Here is a 16,491-nt window from a genome sequence, read left to right on the forward strand (position 1 = left end):
CCACACTCCAGCCAGGTGTGCTCATTGTCCCACTATCTATGGCCCTTTCAGTCTGGCCTCTTGGCCTTTTCATGCTATTCCCTCCACTTCAGATGCCCTTCCCACTAAGAAATTTCCACTCAGGGATCCCACAAGGACTGTAAATCAAGCAGGTTCCTGATCAACCTCTTTACCTTCTTTTCTTGTCCCTCCATACCTAGTCCTCCTGTGCATCCCCCACTGCTGCCTTTCCAGAGACCTGGGAGGCCTCCAAGGAGACTCCTTCCCACTCACCCATTGCGGCACCCATCAGCAAGGGTTGTGCAGCCTCGGCTCAGGCATTCTGCAGTGCCCAGCATGGCTTACTCACTCAGGGCTCCAGCTGAGCACAAACTTCTTTCCCTTCTTGACATCCTATCCCCCACTGAGACCTCAAAGCTCTATTTAATCACTTGTTCCACCAGGAAGCCCCTCCCTGACTCCCTCAGTCTGGATTATCTGTGTTCCTTATGTAGTCTTCCCCAGAGCACCTGAGCTTAACTTGGCCAACACATCACTCCATGCTGTTCTCAAGAGCTCCTCCAGGCCCAGGAACATGGCTCATTTATCTCTGCATCCGCGTGGTCTGGCCAAGTCTTCTTGGCACCTGGAGGACTCAAGAAAAGCTTATACTGCATGGCTCAATTCTAGATCCTAGAGGTGGGGGCTTTGATGAATGAGACTCACACTGTCACCTGGGGTGAGGATGGAGGAAAAGCGGTGATCAAAGACAGCTTCAAGGAAATGGCAATGCACAGGCTTGGAAGGGGAAGACAAAGTTAGCAGAGAGAGAGGGCAGAGAAGGTCCCGGGCTGAGGGAAAGGCACATATAAAAGGCCTGCCAGAGGCTTTGGGGGCCCTGAGAGGGCCTGGGTGACTGGCAGAGAGACCTCTGAAGGTCTCTTAGCACCTTTTCCTACAGACAGAAAGGCTCTGAGGGTCCTGGGCTGGGGCGAGGTATGAGCACATTGTATTTTGGGAAGACCTACAGAGTGCTGTGTGGATAGACAATCAAGAGAGGTCACACACTCAGATGGCCAATGCCAGGTTCCACAGGAGAGTTGCTGGTGGCCTGGAGAGAAGCAGGTAGAAGGATGCCAGGGCAGGTGGGGTGGGATCAACACCACGTGGTGATAGACCATGTGTGAGAGACAAGAGTGAGAGGGGTCAGGATGGCCCTGCTAACTAAGGAATTCTTTCTCAAAGGCCCACGGGTCCCCAGCCGCTCCCCCGCATGATGACTCCTCCTTCCTCCAGACTGAGACAGTGGCTCCGCCACCAACAGCTGACCAGCCAGGCTCTGCTCTCCTGTTCCAAGAACAGAGATCTCTCTCTGAGGACTCAAAACTGTCAGGAGTTGCTCCCTTGACCGTATTGAAAGTGAATCTCCTCTACTTCCACCTTTCCGTCCTAGCTCTGCCCTGAGGCGAGGGAAAAATTAAAGGTGGAGAGGCAGCTGGGGAGAGAGGTAGCACTTACTGAGTACTTACTGTGTGCCAGGCATGGTGACGGGCACTTTACCAGCGAGTTGCCATTCTCTTGTGCAATAATCTAGGAGGTGACATATTTATTACACCCAATGGCTAAGGGTGGAGCAGAGAGCATGGGTTCAAACGCCAGCTCTGCACGCTTTACTTTTGTGACCCTGAGCAAGCAAATTAACTATTCTGAATTTCAGATTTTTTCATCTAAAAAATGGAAATATTTATTATCCCTAATTCACCGGGTTGAGATTACGGGCAAAAAGCATGGAGCACATTTTACAGTATGGATTCAATACGTTAACCTGTTTTCATTGTCTCTATTTTACAAATGAGGGAACAGCACATGGTCACATGCGAGAGCTGATTCAGACCCAGGTATCTCGGATCCAGGGCCAGTACTCTTTTCTTCAGTCTGCCATCTTGCCTGCCACCACTACTGTAAGAAGCCACTCTACGGGAGCATTCCAGATGGGGGTGCTCCGTGTAGTACAGTCAGCTGCGGAGAGTGGTGCTGACAAGAGCTGAAGCTGAGGCTGAGGAGGGCAGGATTGAGGGATTGAGGGTGTTTTTCCTCAATCAGGCAATAAGAATGCTTGCGGAAGACATACTGTTTGCAGACCTTTGTGCCAGACCCTGTAGGCAACGCGGAAGAGGGAAAGCATGCCCTCTGCCCTCAAGGAACAGAAAATCTGCTTGGAAATATGAGGCACACAAATATGAATTCATTAATGGCCAGTCATTGGCCGTATAGGGAAATCAACACCTATTGCATTTATTTTTGTTGTAATGTTAGCCTAAACCATGAAAACCACAGTCCTAACAAATCAATTTGGGATCAAAATGATGAACTGCCCCAGGAGCAGCCTGGCTTGGCAACAGGCCATGTGAAAAAGACCCGAGGGTTTTAGGTAACCCCAAAGCTTCATATGAGCCCATGTAAGGACTGCGGCTGTTTCAAAAGCTAATGCGATCCTGGGGTCAGAGATGGAGGTGTAATGTTCAGGTCAGCAGAGGGAACTGGCACAGGGCTCTTTTGGAAAGCTACCAGCCTTGGGTGCTATATTTCACTGTGAAGGCAGACCAAGAATGTCACCCGAGAGGTGAGAGTTCAGGAGCTGTGCCCCTTGAAGTGTCATCTAAAGAAAATGTGATCACTGGCCTGGACAGGGAAAGGGCTTGGTTGAGTGTGGGCGTCATCCTCAGATACCTGTCGCGTGTAGGCAGCTGGGCAAGGCACAGACCAGCGTCCAAGCTCCAACACTTACGGCATGGGTGACTTTAAAGGGTGACTTAACTCCCCTGAGCCCCAGTGTCCTCACTGGAAAGATGGGAAAAATCACTGTCTATGGTGTTGTGAGGATTAAATGAGATAGCAGAGCTGTATACAAAGCAGTGCTCAGGAAAGCTTCATCTCCTTCCTTCTCTAAGATATTGAAGGCCTATTTTGAAATGGAAGAACATCATCAGCTGCAAAGCAGGAGAAGGGGGATAGATACATGCCCTCATTAGCATGGCTGAAGAGGGCAGAGTCCCAGTGAAATGGTCCACCAGGGTCCAGAGATCCTAGAAGGAGGTTCTGCAGAGATGTCTCAGGGAACCAGGGTCATGAGGTAAGCACTGGGGAATGCAGGCTGCCAAGAAGAGGTGCACACAGGCAGGCTGGGGTTCACTGACGACAGCCTTTCCCTGCCTCATGGCTCCTTCTGGGGACCATCGCCCCCTCCCACCCCTCTGCCTCCTGCCCTCAGCTCTTCCCCATGACTCCATGGGAGCGGACATCTCCAAGGACCTGGTTTTGGTCCTCCCAGAAGCAGACCCTGAGACAAGGTCCTGGGTGCATGTAGTATAATCTCTGGAAGTGATTCCAGAGAATGAGAATCGGAGGGACAGGGACAGAGTGAGAGACAGAAGGGAGAGAAGCTAACCAAGTGTGATTAAGAAGAAGGACACCATTGTGGGCAACAGAGGCTCAATCCCTCTGAGTCCCCTCTGAGAAACTGAGCGGACTGAGCTCTTGGAGCTGGCAGGCTGGGCCAGTGGTCCACCAGCTTGCATGCCCCACTGGTGAGGGTTGTCCTGGGGCATTCGCACTCCTGAATTTTCAGGTCGTGCCTGCCTGCAGCCAAGCTGTGCTGGGAAAGCCCTCAGGCAGAGAGGCAGACAGGCAGAGAGATACAGGCATGATCACCGTGTCCGGGGTACAGCCCAGACTGGAGGAGAACTCCAATGAACAAGAATGCTGTGGAGTCTCCACGAATCTGCCAGTCACCACTGACTCCACATTTTAACTCATGGCCTCTTACAGCTTCTTGCTGCACTGATGCTCGTCCTCAAAGCACCTGCATGAGGCCACCAGGGCTGGTTTTCCTCCTGCTGCTCTGTCTGGTCTTTCTCAGGCCAGTGCGCTGGCTTCTTCCTTCCCTTGCCCTTCAGTGCTGAGGTTCTTGGGGTCTGCTCCCAAGCCCTCTTTCTTCCTCACTCTCCTTCAGTGTCTCACAGGTCTAACTGCCTGAGAGTCTCCTGGAGAGTGTGTTAAAATACAGCCTCCCCGTAGACCAACTGAACCAGAATTCTGGGAACGCAGCCCACAAAGGTGCCTTGCTTTTAACATGCTCCCAAGGTAGAGTCACCAGGCAAAACGCAGGATGCCCAGTTAAATCTGAATTTCAGATAAATAAGGAGAGGCAGGGCAAGTGAGGTGCGTGCCATATGTGAGACATACTAAAAAATTATTTGTTGTTTATCTGAAATTCAAATTGTACAGGGCCTCCTGTACTTTTATTTGCTAAACCTGCCAACTCTATGCCAAGGCTATTCTGATGTACCATAAAGTTCCAAAACTTCTTTTCTGTACACTCCCTGAGTTACCATTACCCACACCCCAGTTTCGATTACCAACCGCACATGACTGACTCAGATTTCTTTCTCACCCAGACCTCTCCCCTGAATTCCACGTATCTGATGACCTACTGGACATCTCAAGTTCACCGTGTTCAAAACTAAGCACGTTATTCTACACCTCCCGCTACACTTGCTCTCCAACTCTGCTCTTCCTCCTTCTTTCTCTTAGTTGGTGGCACCACCATTCACTTGCCGCCCAAACCAGTATCCGCAAGGGTTTTCTCTCCCATTATCACCTCCATTCTCCCTAGTCAGTTACCAAATTGTATTGGCTACAGTTCCCAAAGTCCTTTGCATCCAGGTGCTAGGCTAAATAATGGCCTTCCGAATATGTCCACATCCTAACCCCTAGGACCTGTGAATGTTAACTCACATGGCAAAGAGAAATTTGCCAACGTGATTAAGAACCTTGAGATGAGGAGATTTTCCAGCTGGGCTCTGAATATCCACAACAGTCCTTATAAGAGGGATGCAGGAAGGTCAGAGTCAGATAGAAGGTGATGTGATGATGGTAGCTGAGACTGGAATAATGCGGATCGAGGATGACAGAAGGGGCCATGAGCTAAGACATGCAGGTGGCCTCTAGAAGCTGGAAAAGGCAATCTGGGAATAGCGTCTACCCTAGAGCCTCCAAAAGGAACCAGCCAGACTGACACCTTGGCTTTAGCCCAGTAGATTGATTTTGAACTTCTGGTCTCCAGAATTGTAAGAAAATTAAGTTGTTTTGCTTTAAGTTTAAAACTGGTTGCAGTAGCAAAAAGGAAACTGATATAATCCATCCACTTTCTCCCTTCTTATTAGCTCTGCCTGGCTTCTATCCCCATCCACTGCAACCTCCTCATAAGGGGGTCCTGATTCCAGCCTTGCCTCCTCTGGTGCATCCCCCATAGGTCCACCAAATTGGTCTTTCTCCTGCTTCACATCTTTGATAGCTCCTGATCATGGAGGAAAAGTCCAGACCTATCCTCAACTCAGATTTCAGGACCTGCTCCCTGCCCACCCCTCTCTCTTCATCTCCCTCCACTTTACACCTTCAGACTGCTGGATTTCTGAACTCCTCTCATGGATTAACAAGCCTATGTTCTTCTTCTTTCTGACAAGAATGCCTTTCTCCAACTTTTTTTCCTGCCAAGCTCCTACTCATACAACAAAACCCAACTCAGATATAACCTCCTCTAGAAAGCCTTCTCTGGCTCTTTTACCCCCACAAGGAGTTAATGACAGCCTGCCCTAATTTCATACCACCTTTATTCTTTGATCAAATTTCTATTGTTGCCCCTACCAAACTCTGAGCTCCTTGAGGACTGGAACAGTTTCTTGTATGCTTTTGAATTTCCAGAACCAAGAAGTTACTTAATACATATTTATTGAATTAGAGCAAATAAAGGTTTCAGCTTCAACATTCTGTGATTTTATGCTACTGTTTCTTAAGGTTTTCTCCAAATCAGCTATTCTCTATGAATGAGTAGAATGACAATTATTTTTTTCCCATCACTGGTCCCTATTAATTCACTCAAGATAAATAAAAATTAATAAGCACTCATTTGTCATGTAGACTTAATAATCCAAAATTACATTTGTCTTGGCCCAGAGTACTAACACATCTCACAATATTTGCAATTTACTGAGAATTTAGAATCCATTGTCTCTCTCACTTCAATGAATTATACACACACACATGCACACACACACGCACATGCACATGCACAAGCACAAGCACACAAATACTGGCCTGGGGGCTGCAGAACCAGGGAAGCAAGACAAAGCAAATCTATGAGCTCCAAGGACCCTAAGGAAGGCCCCATTCAGCCTAGGATGCTGCTCTTAACAGAGTCCTCCCAGCATCCCCTGCTAAAGCCACTCTGGGAAAAGATGGTGATGCCCATGGAAAACTGCAGCCAAAGGGACACAGATTTCTGTTTAGCTCCATTCCCAGACATTAATCCTCAAGGCCCTATTTCTTTCCGATAAAGCCCAGTCATTGAACCATAAAAGCCACATATGAGAGTGGGAGGAAATAGAGAAAGGCCTCCTCTTTGATGCTTCACTCCCACAATTCTCTAACTTGCCAATGTTTTCTGGGCTGAGAGGAAGCTCCTTTTCCTCCTCTGTCTAATGTCCTCCAGAACCTGATGTCCCCCAGTCCTGCCCAGGGCAGATAGAATAGCAGCGCTCAGCATGGAGGCTAGTTACCTTCAGTACCCATTGCGTACGGTGGGGTTCTGTTTAACATTTGAACAAAGAATTCTTTATATAAAGCTTCAAAATCACAGGTTGGAGACCAATACCTTGAGTGTTTGATCCTAAAGCAAGAAATATTATTTGAGAAGAAGGAAAGTTCATGAAGGTTTAGTCCACAGTTAGCAGCCTATTGTCTTCCAAATTCATTGATGGTTGAAGGAATTTCAGACAATTCTACAGAGTGGTGAAGCAAAAACAAAGTTCTTTAAGAGAAAGTTCAAAGGGGGTCAGCGTGGCTTGGGAAAGGGAGTGGAGGGCTAAAGCCTGCAGATCTGGGTTCTGACCCAGCTTTGCCCAGTGGCATTCGTGCTGAACTGTCTGTCATCACCTTGAATCCTTACCGCCCTCGTCCACTGTCTCCTCCAGGACCTGGAGTTCCCAGATTCCCGTTCTCTACAGGACCCCAGGCTGGATCCTGCCAGGGAGACACTCACATGATATTTGGAAGGTGAAAGAAAGGAGAGGCCATTCCTCTCCTAAGGCAGTTGGTGCAGATATGAGGTTTGCAGCCTCTTCTGGGCATGTGCCTGCCATTTCCCACCCATAGCTGTGGCTCATCGTCAGCACGAGCTTCCTGGAGGTTCCATACTGCTTCCAGGCCAGCCCTGGAGAGATATCCACTTTGAAGCCTGCATGCTGACCTTCTGTGATCCCTTCCTGACCCTTGCTCCCCCAGCCCTTCCTTCCAGTGGCTGGGCCAGCCTCTAATTTCCTGAATGAACACCCTGTGCATATGGAGCACTGGGAATGGGTTGTTTTTTTAACTGACTGACTGACACAGCAGTTTTGCAGCCTTAAATGGCTGCACCTCCCAAAGCCAAAACACGATGATCACACCAGCCCCATGAAGTTGTGAGGATTAAACAAGAAAACATGTGGAAGGTACCCAGCCCATTCCCCTTCCCCCCTCCACTGCCATGCCTCACATTTCTCTGCCTTTTTAAATCCCTCCCTCTACGGCCATCTGATGGCTGGTTCTTTGTGAATAATGTTGTCACTGAGACTTACCTGCATTAATTTCAGCAAACAGTTAATCTTATTACTAATAACAATAAGGCAAGAGAGACTGAGCTGAAAGGGATGAAACAATAGATATGAAGAGATTGAACCTTTGAGGAGGGGTCTAATCTGTGAAGTTCCTGGCAGGGGAAAGGGGGATCACAAGTACAGAGGAGGGGGTGACCACGTAAAGTAGAAAAATCTCTCTTCCAGCAAGAATGAGGGAAGGAGAGCAGGTGGCTGCAGGACCCCAGATGTGCAGATGGAGCAGGGGCTGGCTACTGAAGGCATTTCCCACCTGCAGGCTTCACTTTCCCTGTGACCTTGCCCTTGTCTTTCCGCATGATCAAGAGCACTGATCATTATTGCTTGTCTTTTCTTCCACGTTGGACTGTAAGCTTCATGGGGACAGGGCCCATGTCTAACTTGCTCAGCTCTGTATCTCTTGCTGGGCACACAGTAGGCGCACAAGGCGGTGGGTGCTGGGATGGAAGACTGAGGAAAGCAGTAGAAACTTGGAATGGTTGTGGAGGGGATTGGGAGATGGAGCTGACAACTCAGGAGAGGATTGTCAGGTATCCCAAAGAACCTGAGTGAGTGTAGGCTCCTCGCATATGCATGCAGCAGTGATCCCAGGGGTATCAAAGGCAAACTGGGGGCAGGAGTGCAGAAGGCTGACCTCTGGTTTTATCAGACAGGTAAGGCAGGGACCAGGGAAGAGGGTATGTGTTGCTCACCTAGTCCAGGCTACATGAGGGGCACACACAAACAGAGGAGGAAGCTGATGGACAGGAAAAAAAGAGAGAGAGAGAGAGAGTCAAAAGCCTGAATGACTTGACAAGGGGAAAACAAGGCACGGGGGTAATTGATTGTGGCGGTGGGCTACTGTCAGGTTGGATTCCAGAGAACCACAACAGAGGATGACAAAATCCAGTGGTCGCCGATGTGGCTGATCATCAGAAGGTCAGATCCAGTTTCTGGACCCATTTCTGGAGTTTCTGATTGAACAGATCTGGGACCTGGAAATCTATATTTTAAAGCTCCCCAAATGGTGCTGATGAGAGGCCATCCTTTGGGAAATGCTAAATCCCCAGCATTTAGGGTAGAACTGAGGGTGTGAGTGAAAGCATGGAGTGGTGGTGATGCCAATGTGCCTGAAAAGGTTTAGGAAGCATGTGGGGCATGGATGGCGGATGGGTTATTCACAGGGACACTGAAGTCCCCTGTGATGGCGGCAGGTCTTTGCAAGGTGGGGAAGATCATGATTCAGGTGGTGCCAAAGCCCTACATGAATGGAGGGGTGTATTCACTATCGCAGGGATGATGATGAGAGGGTATACTGGCAGCCTGGATCTCAGGTCATGACAGAGCAACTACATCCATGTGAAAGGATGAAGCTGAGAAAAGAGGCAAAGCACATTCTCCGGAGCTACCTCCATTCCCACAGAGCTACCAACCAATCCAAAAGCACTCACCAGGTTTCTGCTCTGTGCCCACCCCTTTGCAAGACGCCACGGGACTCTAGGATGACAGAACATGTCTGCCACATCAAGAACTCAGTATCTTGTGAGGAGGAGATGGCGTGTGTGTCCTGCCCAGCTCTCAGACTGAGTTTTAGCCCCAGCAAAGAGGAGTTCTTAGCACGAGACACCTTGCAATGCTTTGTGCAGTTTTGGTGTCCAGTGACAAAAGTGACACAGAGCTGCAGAGAGCTGCAGCCCATATTCTACATCAGACCTATCCCCATGTGATACTCACATCGTGGTAACCTTCAGAAGCATCCAGAGGAAGTGCCCTCAATACGGACAAGGGTGCTCTAGGTTGGGTATGGCCGACAGCTTCCAAGGGAGGTCCCCTGAAGCAGCCTTAGGTGCACAGCACATGGACAGGTGGGAGATAGGGCAGGAGAAAGAGAACTGGACAGGCCCATGTGGTGACTGCTGCATGAGGCGGCATTTGGGGGGAATCTCAGAGGCATTTGAGAAGACTTTCCTGGTGGTCCTGCTTGAGCTGCTGGAGAGTCAGATAGGGTGTGTTTGTGCTATGTGGGGGCCTCCCCTGCAGACACTGTCTGGTGAGCACCCGGGACACTGGGATTACACACTCTATATTTTTTTCTTGGTGGGCCGCCTGCATCCCAGTCACCTGCTGGCTTATTTAAAAAGCAGATTCCTGGGCTCCACCCCAGACCAACTGCATCAGAAGCTTTGAGTAGTGAAAATAAGCAACCCGCACTTTAAACAAATCCCAAAGGGGGCTTCATAACTAGACCCACATTTCTGAAGCACTGCCTTCTCCTGACTTACTGGCACCTCGGAGGAAAGTATCATCAGGCCATTATCCAGATGAGGAAACTAAAGTTCAGAGAGGTTAAGTCCCTGGCCTGATGCCTTAAGCTACTAAGTTGCTGAGTCGGCACTTCAAGCCAGGTCTTTCGAGTCCACTGCAGGTGTTCTTTCTGTCACTCTCCTTCTCTCAAAGAGGGAACTGATCACTGAGGGGCCTGAGAAGCAAGGTCCCAAGGGACCACGTGGTGGGGCCTCAACCTGGACTGGCCTGGGAAGCTGAGCAGGATCTAGAGGGGAAGGCAAAGGCATCAACGGCTTCCATTTCCTGAGTGTCTACGGCATTGAGCACGGCACTGTCACCACACACACATGCAGTCTTGTTTTTATCCTTGCTTCAGCCCTAGAGGCTGAATGTTGCTCTTCCCATGTTGCAGGTGGGACAACCGACACTCAGAAGGGTGACATCTCCTTCTGTGAATGTGTCCAGCAAGTGAAAGAACAGGGGTGGGAACTCAGTTACCCCTGGCTTGAAAGTCATATTGTTTTCTACTATAGCTGCAACTTTTCTTTTTCAAAGAGCAGAAGCCTCTCTTCAAATGAAGTCCGACACAGGATCCCAGGATGCCAGAGAGGTGAGACCGAAGCCAGCTGATGGACCTCCCCATCCCCACTGCTAACACCGAGGCTTGTTTCTCCACAACCACAGCCCACGTCACCCATCTTCCAAGCAGAAAGGAAAATACACCTGCAGGGAGCTGGGAAGTGGGGCACCAGGATAAGGCAACAGCAGGGGAGCTCTGGCTGGGGTGGGCCAGGCGCCGAGGCCCTCCTTGACACTCCAAATGCAGAATCAGCTTTGGAGGGAGGGATCCCTGTTTCCTCAGGTGACCCCACAATCAGGATGGCTGCTTCAGGAATGTTTCCGTCTTTGGGCCTTGAGTCTAATCATGCCAACCTGCCCCCTGCCAAGTCTCTAAAGAAATCAGGCAATGGGTCTGACAAGTTTTGAAAGGCTTCCATTGCTCTGTGAAACATTCTTGCACAAGTACCTTTAGGAGGGAGTCGCATGCGGTAGGTTTTTCAAATATCTTCTCCTCCTCTCTCTAAGGAAGGAGGGAAGGGGAACAGCGGAGAGGACAAATAGATTGGTGCATAAAGTGTGTGCTAACTCTGAAAAAAAGGAAAAAAATCACAACTTTCCACCTTCCTGCAGCCGCTTCACCATGCCGAGGCCGCCTGGTTCTCTTCTGCCTGCCTGTTCTTACCTTCTCAACATCTGGAGATCCAGGAGTTTTCCCTCCTCCCAAGATGCCACTTTCTGAAGCCAAAGCCAATGGTATGACAATCACAACCCCCACATCATCACAGCTGCCCAAGAATGGGCTCCCCTTCTGCTCCCACCACAACCAAAAGGATCAACATTCCAAAAGGAACAGTGCCTAATGCTCATTTATTGCCAGTGTCATTCTTTTCATTCCTAATTCACCCCAACCTGGGAGCCGTGGCAGCCTGGCCTGGAGGAGAAGTCTCCAGGCATGAAGACGTGGCCAGAGCCCCTCAGCACAGCCTCTCTGAACATCGTTCTGCTCCAGCTACCGCCCAGCAGTGAGGACTGGTGGCTATGACACAGAAAGCCCCTGAGGCACCCTGGCCTTCACCAGGCTGTAAATACTTTCTCTATCGCCCTCCCAGCAGCAGACCAAAGGTGAACCTAGAGGTGACCCCGCAGAGCTTGAGGAAGAACCAAGCTGGTGCAGGCTGTCCCCAGGGAGGCCCTCTGGCCAGCATGCCTGGCTCCCCTCCCTGCCCTGTGCCCTCCCACAGGCCCAGCCTCAGCCACTCACAGCATTCAAGAATGCACGAGCCAATCCCTTGTGGCAAAGGGGAGGAAGTAGAGCCAGGGACAGATTGTTATAAATAGGCATGTCTGACTGAGAAGGTCACCGGCCAGGGCAAAACGTGCCAGAAATTCTACAAGAGAGAGACAGACATGAATTATCTGAGCATCTTACAACCTATCTCTTTCTCAGGATGGAGAACAGGAGTGAGTTCCAAGACAGGGCAAGGGCAAGGAGGTGGCCACAGACATCCAGCCAGCAGCTGAAAAGGCTCTTCTATCGAAGAGGCACTTGTACATTGCATCTAGTTCTTAAAGAGGCTGGCTTTTCTTGGCACTCACGAGAGACTGGGGAGAGACCCAGCTGGAGAGCTGGAGGGTCAAAGAGGCATAGTAGGCCCCTCCTAGCCCTTCTCTCTTTTCTAGCCCGTCTGCTCCTCAGCCTTGTCCTGCACCCAGCCTAGTGTGTCTCAGTATGGGGAGGTTTTGCCCTCTGTCCTTTCCCAGGGGACATCTGGCAATGTCAAGAGACATTTTGGTTTCTCTGGATAATCAGGAGGGGGTGCTACTGGCATCTAGAGGGCAGAGGCCAGGGTTGCTGGTAAACATCCTACAATGCACAGGATAGTCCCCCACAACAAAGAACTATCTGGCCCCAATTGTTAACAAAGCCAAGGTGAGAAATCCTGGCGTAGCCCCTCTCAGGAACCCACTCCACCTCCAGACACCCTCCTCCTTCCCGTTCATTTCCAAGGGCCCTGTCGAGGCAGCCGGAGCACACAAGTACTCATAGCTACGCAAATAGCAACTCCTTATTTGCTGTGTTTGCTCAGCCAATATTGACTTTGCAGCCTAACACTGGTGCTATTGAGCCAGGGTTATTCTCAATATTGTTTGAGCAGCATTAGAACAGCCTGTGATAACCGGCAGCAGAACAGGAAGCTGCGCCTCCCTTCTCAGTCCCCCCTGCCCGCCGCGGCACCCCCTCCGTGGGACGCTCCTGTAAAGACAGAGGAACCTGTGTGCTCATGGAGTCAAGCGGACCTAATGCCCACTCCTCCGCTGAGCAAACACACCGAGGTTAGAGAGGGAGCGTGCTCTCTGGCTAAGTCAATACTCCAGAGAAGTTGGAGCAACTGAAAAAGGTTACTTGGGGAGGCTATCCTTTGGGGTGGGGCCAGTGAAAAATGATGGTGAGGCAGTTGCAGGCTATCAGCCAAACCCTGCGGTTGGGCTCTGCAGGGAAAGGCCTGCAGGGCCTGGAGCTCAGGGGCTCCAGGTGCCCAAGCAAAGAGATGGTGACTCCGTCCATCAGCCAAGTACCCAGTAGGTGGGGGTCTAGTAAGGGCCAGTCGCTTACTGATTGGGACCAGAAGCTTAGAGTAGGAGGGCCCTGTGGATAAGCTAATGCAGCCACCACGTGTTCATGAGGAAGACCTAGAAAACTAGCCTCTGCCTTGGAGCTTGTCTTACCAGCGCTAAGTGTGAGTTCACAACTGAGCACAACCCACTCCACAGGAAAGCACTCTCCCTGCCCACTGGGAGATGCCAACATTGACTCTGCCACCGTGAAAGACAGGCCCTAAAATTTAGCCCTAGAGAGGGACTGCAGTGACCTCCATTCACATCCGGTGTGAGGATGGGTGGCAGGGTCTTTCTGAGAGTCTCCTTGGAGGGACAGAGGGAACAGGGGAGAGAAATGAGTGGCCAGAACTGCACAAGCCCCTTGGGCAAGCAATAGAAGAGGAAGTCGCATCTCTTGCATCCCAGAGCTCACAGTCCAGGGGGAGAACCTGGAGGCACAGAAATGAAACCGTGCAACCAGCGTAGAATCAAGGCTCCCGTGTGAGTCTAAGGGGAGTCATGAGCACAGTTGTGCACAACCTGCCCAACCACACCCCGCAGTTCTGCAGTGAGACCAGACAACTCACGGAGTATTCAGAGACGAGAAATCCACATGGAGTAATTGGGGCGGCTTTTCCTTGGCCACAAGTACAGCAAATGTACGCTTAGCCGTACATTTGGACCTGGGCCCATGCCGTGTCTCCAGGTCAATATTAAACAAGTTGCCAGGATCATCAAGGGGGCATTCTAAAAATTAGCTCCAGCCAGCCCTAGTGGCCTGGGAGTACCAAAATGGTCATTTGCTAAAATTGGCCATTAACATTTTCTACTAACTGTGCTCTCCAAAGACTTGGAAAACGAGGGGGAAAGTCCTTGGAAATCAAGTATTATGTAGACCCTTATGGCAACCTGGACTCCAACCTTCAGAAGTTATTCATTTTTTAAAATACATGGTGGGCATTTTCTACATGTGGTTGAATATTTCATCCAACAGCCAAGTCATTCCAGTTTTTCCCACAGCAGACATGTTAGCCAATGTGTTGCCTGCTCAGTCAGTGCCTCCTTTCCTGACCACCCACAGGAAAGGTCCCCGCAGCCATGTTTATCCACATTCATGTACCTCTCCCTGGCTGCAGCTGTTGGAACAGCGATGGACTCCTGACTGAGGGGAGGCACCTCATTGGCTAGCCATTGACCAATCAGATTCTGTCTCCCGGGTCTCTGGACTTAAGATTCTTGGTACTGGACCTATAACCTGAGAGATCATGTCCAGGTTTAAGTGAATAAGTTTAAACCTAGAAAAGGCAGAACAGCCGGGTGTGGTGGCTCACGCCTCTAATCCCAGCACTTTGGGAGGCACAGGCGGGTGGATCACCTGAGGTTGGGAGTTCAAGACCAGCCTTACCAACATGGAGAAATCCCGTCTCTACTAAAAATACAAAATCAGTCTGGCATGGTAGCGCATGCCTGCAATCCCAGCTCCTCGGGGGGCTGAGGCAAGAGAATCTTTTGAACCCACAAAGCAGAGGTTTCACTGAGCCAAGATCGTGCCATTGCACTCCAGCCTGGGCAACAAGAGCAAAACTCTGCCAAGAAAGAAGGAAAGGAAAGGAAAGGAAAAGGAAAGGAAAGGGGAAAAGGAAGAAAGAAAGGAAGGAGGGAGGGAGGGAGGGAGGGAAAAGGCAGAACAGAGAAACCCAGTCTGCAGAGAAAAGAATGAAGCAAACCTACTGAGATAGGCTGAGATGATTAAAATAAAAAAATAAAAAAATAAAAAAACAGAGAAACACAGGCCAAAAGCTAGGAGAGTCTCTGATAACTTTCCAGTACACCTTGAGCCTCTCACAGGTCTGGTTGTCATCCCTGCCTTTGAATTCAGTGAGATTCCTTATAGCCTTCCAACAAAATCATCATTATTACTGAGAGCTAAATTTATAATACTTCTATTTCTTGCAACCAAACAATTATTGACTGAGACCCCTGTTAAGACATCACCTATGTGCTGCACTGCACTTGTTCAATACTGAGGATCTCACCTCTTCTTCTTGCCCACCTTTAGGTCTAACTGGACCTCCTCTCTCTCCTGGTATTCCTCTGTCTTCATTTTTTTAGTGCTTCCTTTCGGAGTCTCAGGTAGTAATAACCAGCAGTGTGCCTCAGCGATCAGCAGATGAGTGAGCTGTGTAACCTAGACACCATGTTCCACTTAATGGTTTGTTTGCTCAGCCTACTTCAAAGGAGGCTGTTAGCCTATGAGTCAATAATTAGTCATTCAACAAATATCCATTAAGCTATGGCCCAACCCCAGCAAAGATATGTTGAAAACAAAACAAAACAAAACAAAAAAAACTTTTGAAGAGCAAATATAAGCCTTTATATACGGTTGACTTAGCCGTTTCTATTTTCCTTTCACAACAGAGGAGCAATGTTGATGTGCTACCAGTCCTAATACAGCTAGAAGTTATCAGTTACACCAATGACCCCATCAAAAAGAGAACTGTTGACACAGGCCCAGCTTTTACTTTGCTTGCAGTGGTGGGGTATTAGCTAATTGTTGTCCATTAAGAGAAACAAATAATCCCCCGTGAATTGCAAAAAGAAGTGGAAGTGGAGCTGAACCACCTGTAAGATGAGGGCTTCTCTTAGCTGCTCACAGCTGCCTGACCCAGTCACAGAAGAAGACGTAGAGGGGATTCATTCCATCTTACTTTTATTGGGTTTCCTTTTACTATGTGAAATCAATCTCAAGAAAACATCTCTCATCCCCCTAAACTCTATCATTGTTCTACTCCTCAATTTTAGTATCGCTACTGTAATGATAAGATTATAGCTACTACATAATAAGATTAAACATTTAAAACCATCTAACAAATCACCCATAAGCTTACTCCCATCATGCAATCAACAGTCTTTTTTTTTTTGCACGTTACCTCCGAAAGGTAAAATTTTCACAGACATGACCCGAGCATGCATGTCAGGTTGTAATTTGCTGTTTGATCTTGGCTGACATTTTTTCATGTGTAAGCAATATTTTCTAGGCTCATGTTTCCCACTCATGACCTTCAACCCCTTCCAAAGCTCTATCCAATTTATGACAAGGAATTCCTATTTTTCCCTCCTCTATTCTCCAGCTCTCCTTTGGAGTGCCATTTGCAGAACTGCATGGGGGGGTGCCTCACTGCTGTCCACAGGGCTCACTGACAAACCAGGCAGTCGCTTTTCCCCATGCATGGCCAAACCTGCGGCCACCCCTGTGGCACCCTGCCACTTCTGTGTGAGTGTTCCGCCCATGCCCGTCACCCATCACACACTCTGCTGGGCAGCACACACTGCCTCCCCAGGTACTGATGTTTCCTCGGCGTGCTCTTGACCTTTGCAG

The 16,491-nt window shown here is 49.4% G+C and overlaps 1 long non-coding RNA gene across 1 annotated transcript in view; it reads right to left on the reverse strand.

Annotated features, from left to right (window-relative positions):
• LOC117071604 overlaps positions 1 to 15,256 on the reverse strand; it is a 34,624-nt gene extending 19,368 nt beyond the window's left edge. The window contains exons 1-2 of the long non-coding RNA XR_004432379.1: positions 15,149 to 15,256; positions 14,233 to 14,238 (exon numbers count right to left, since the gene is read on the reverse strand). This is a non-coding gene — a long non-coding RNA (uncharacterized LOC117071604). The remainder of the gene's footprint in view (positions 1 to 14,232; positions 14,239 to 15,148) is intronic.
• Positions 15,257 to 16,491: the final 1,235 nt, after the last annotated feature.

The sequence above is a fragment of the Trachypithecus francoisi genome, unplaced genomic scaffold (genome assembly GCF_009764315.1).
Source record: "Trachypithecus francoisi isolate TF-2019V2 unplaced genomic scaffold, Tfra_2.0 Lachesis_group3, whole genome shotgun sequence".
Classification (NCBI taxonomy): domain Eukaryota; kingdom Metazoa; phylum Chordata; class Mammalia; order Primates; family Cercopithecidae; genus Trachypithecus; species Trachypithecus francoisi.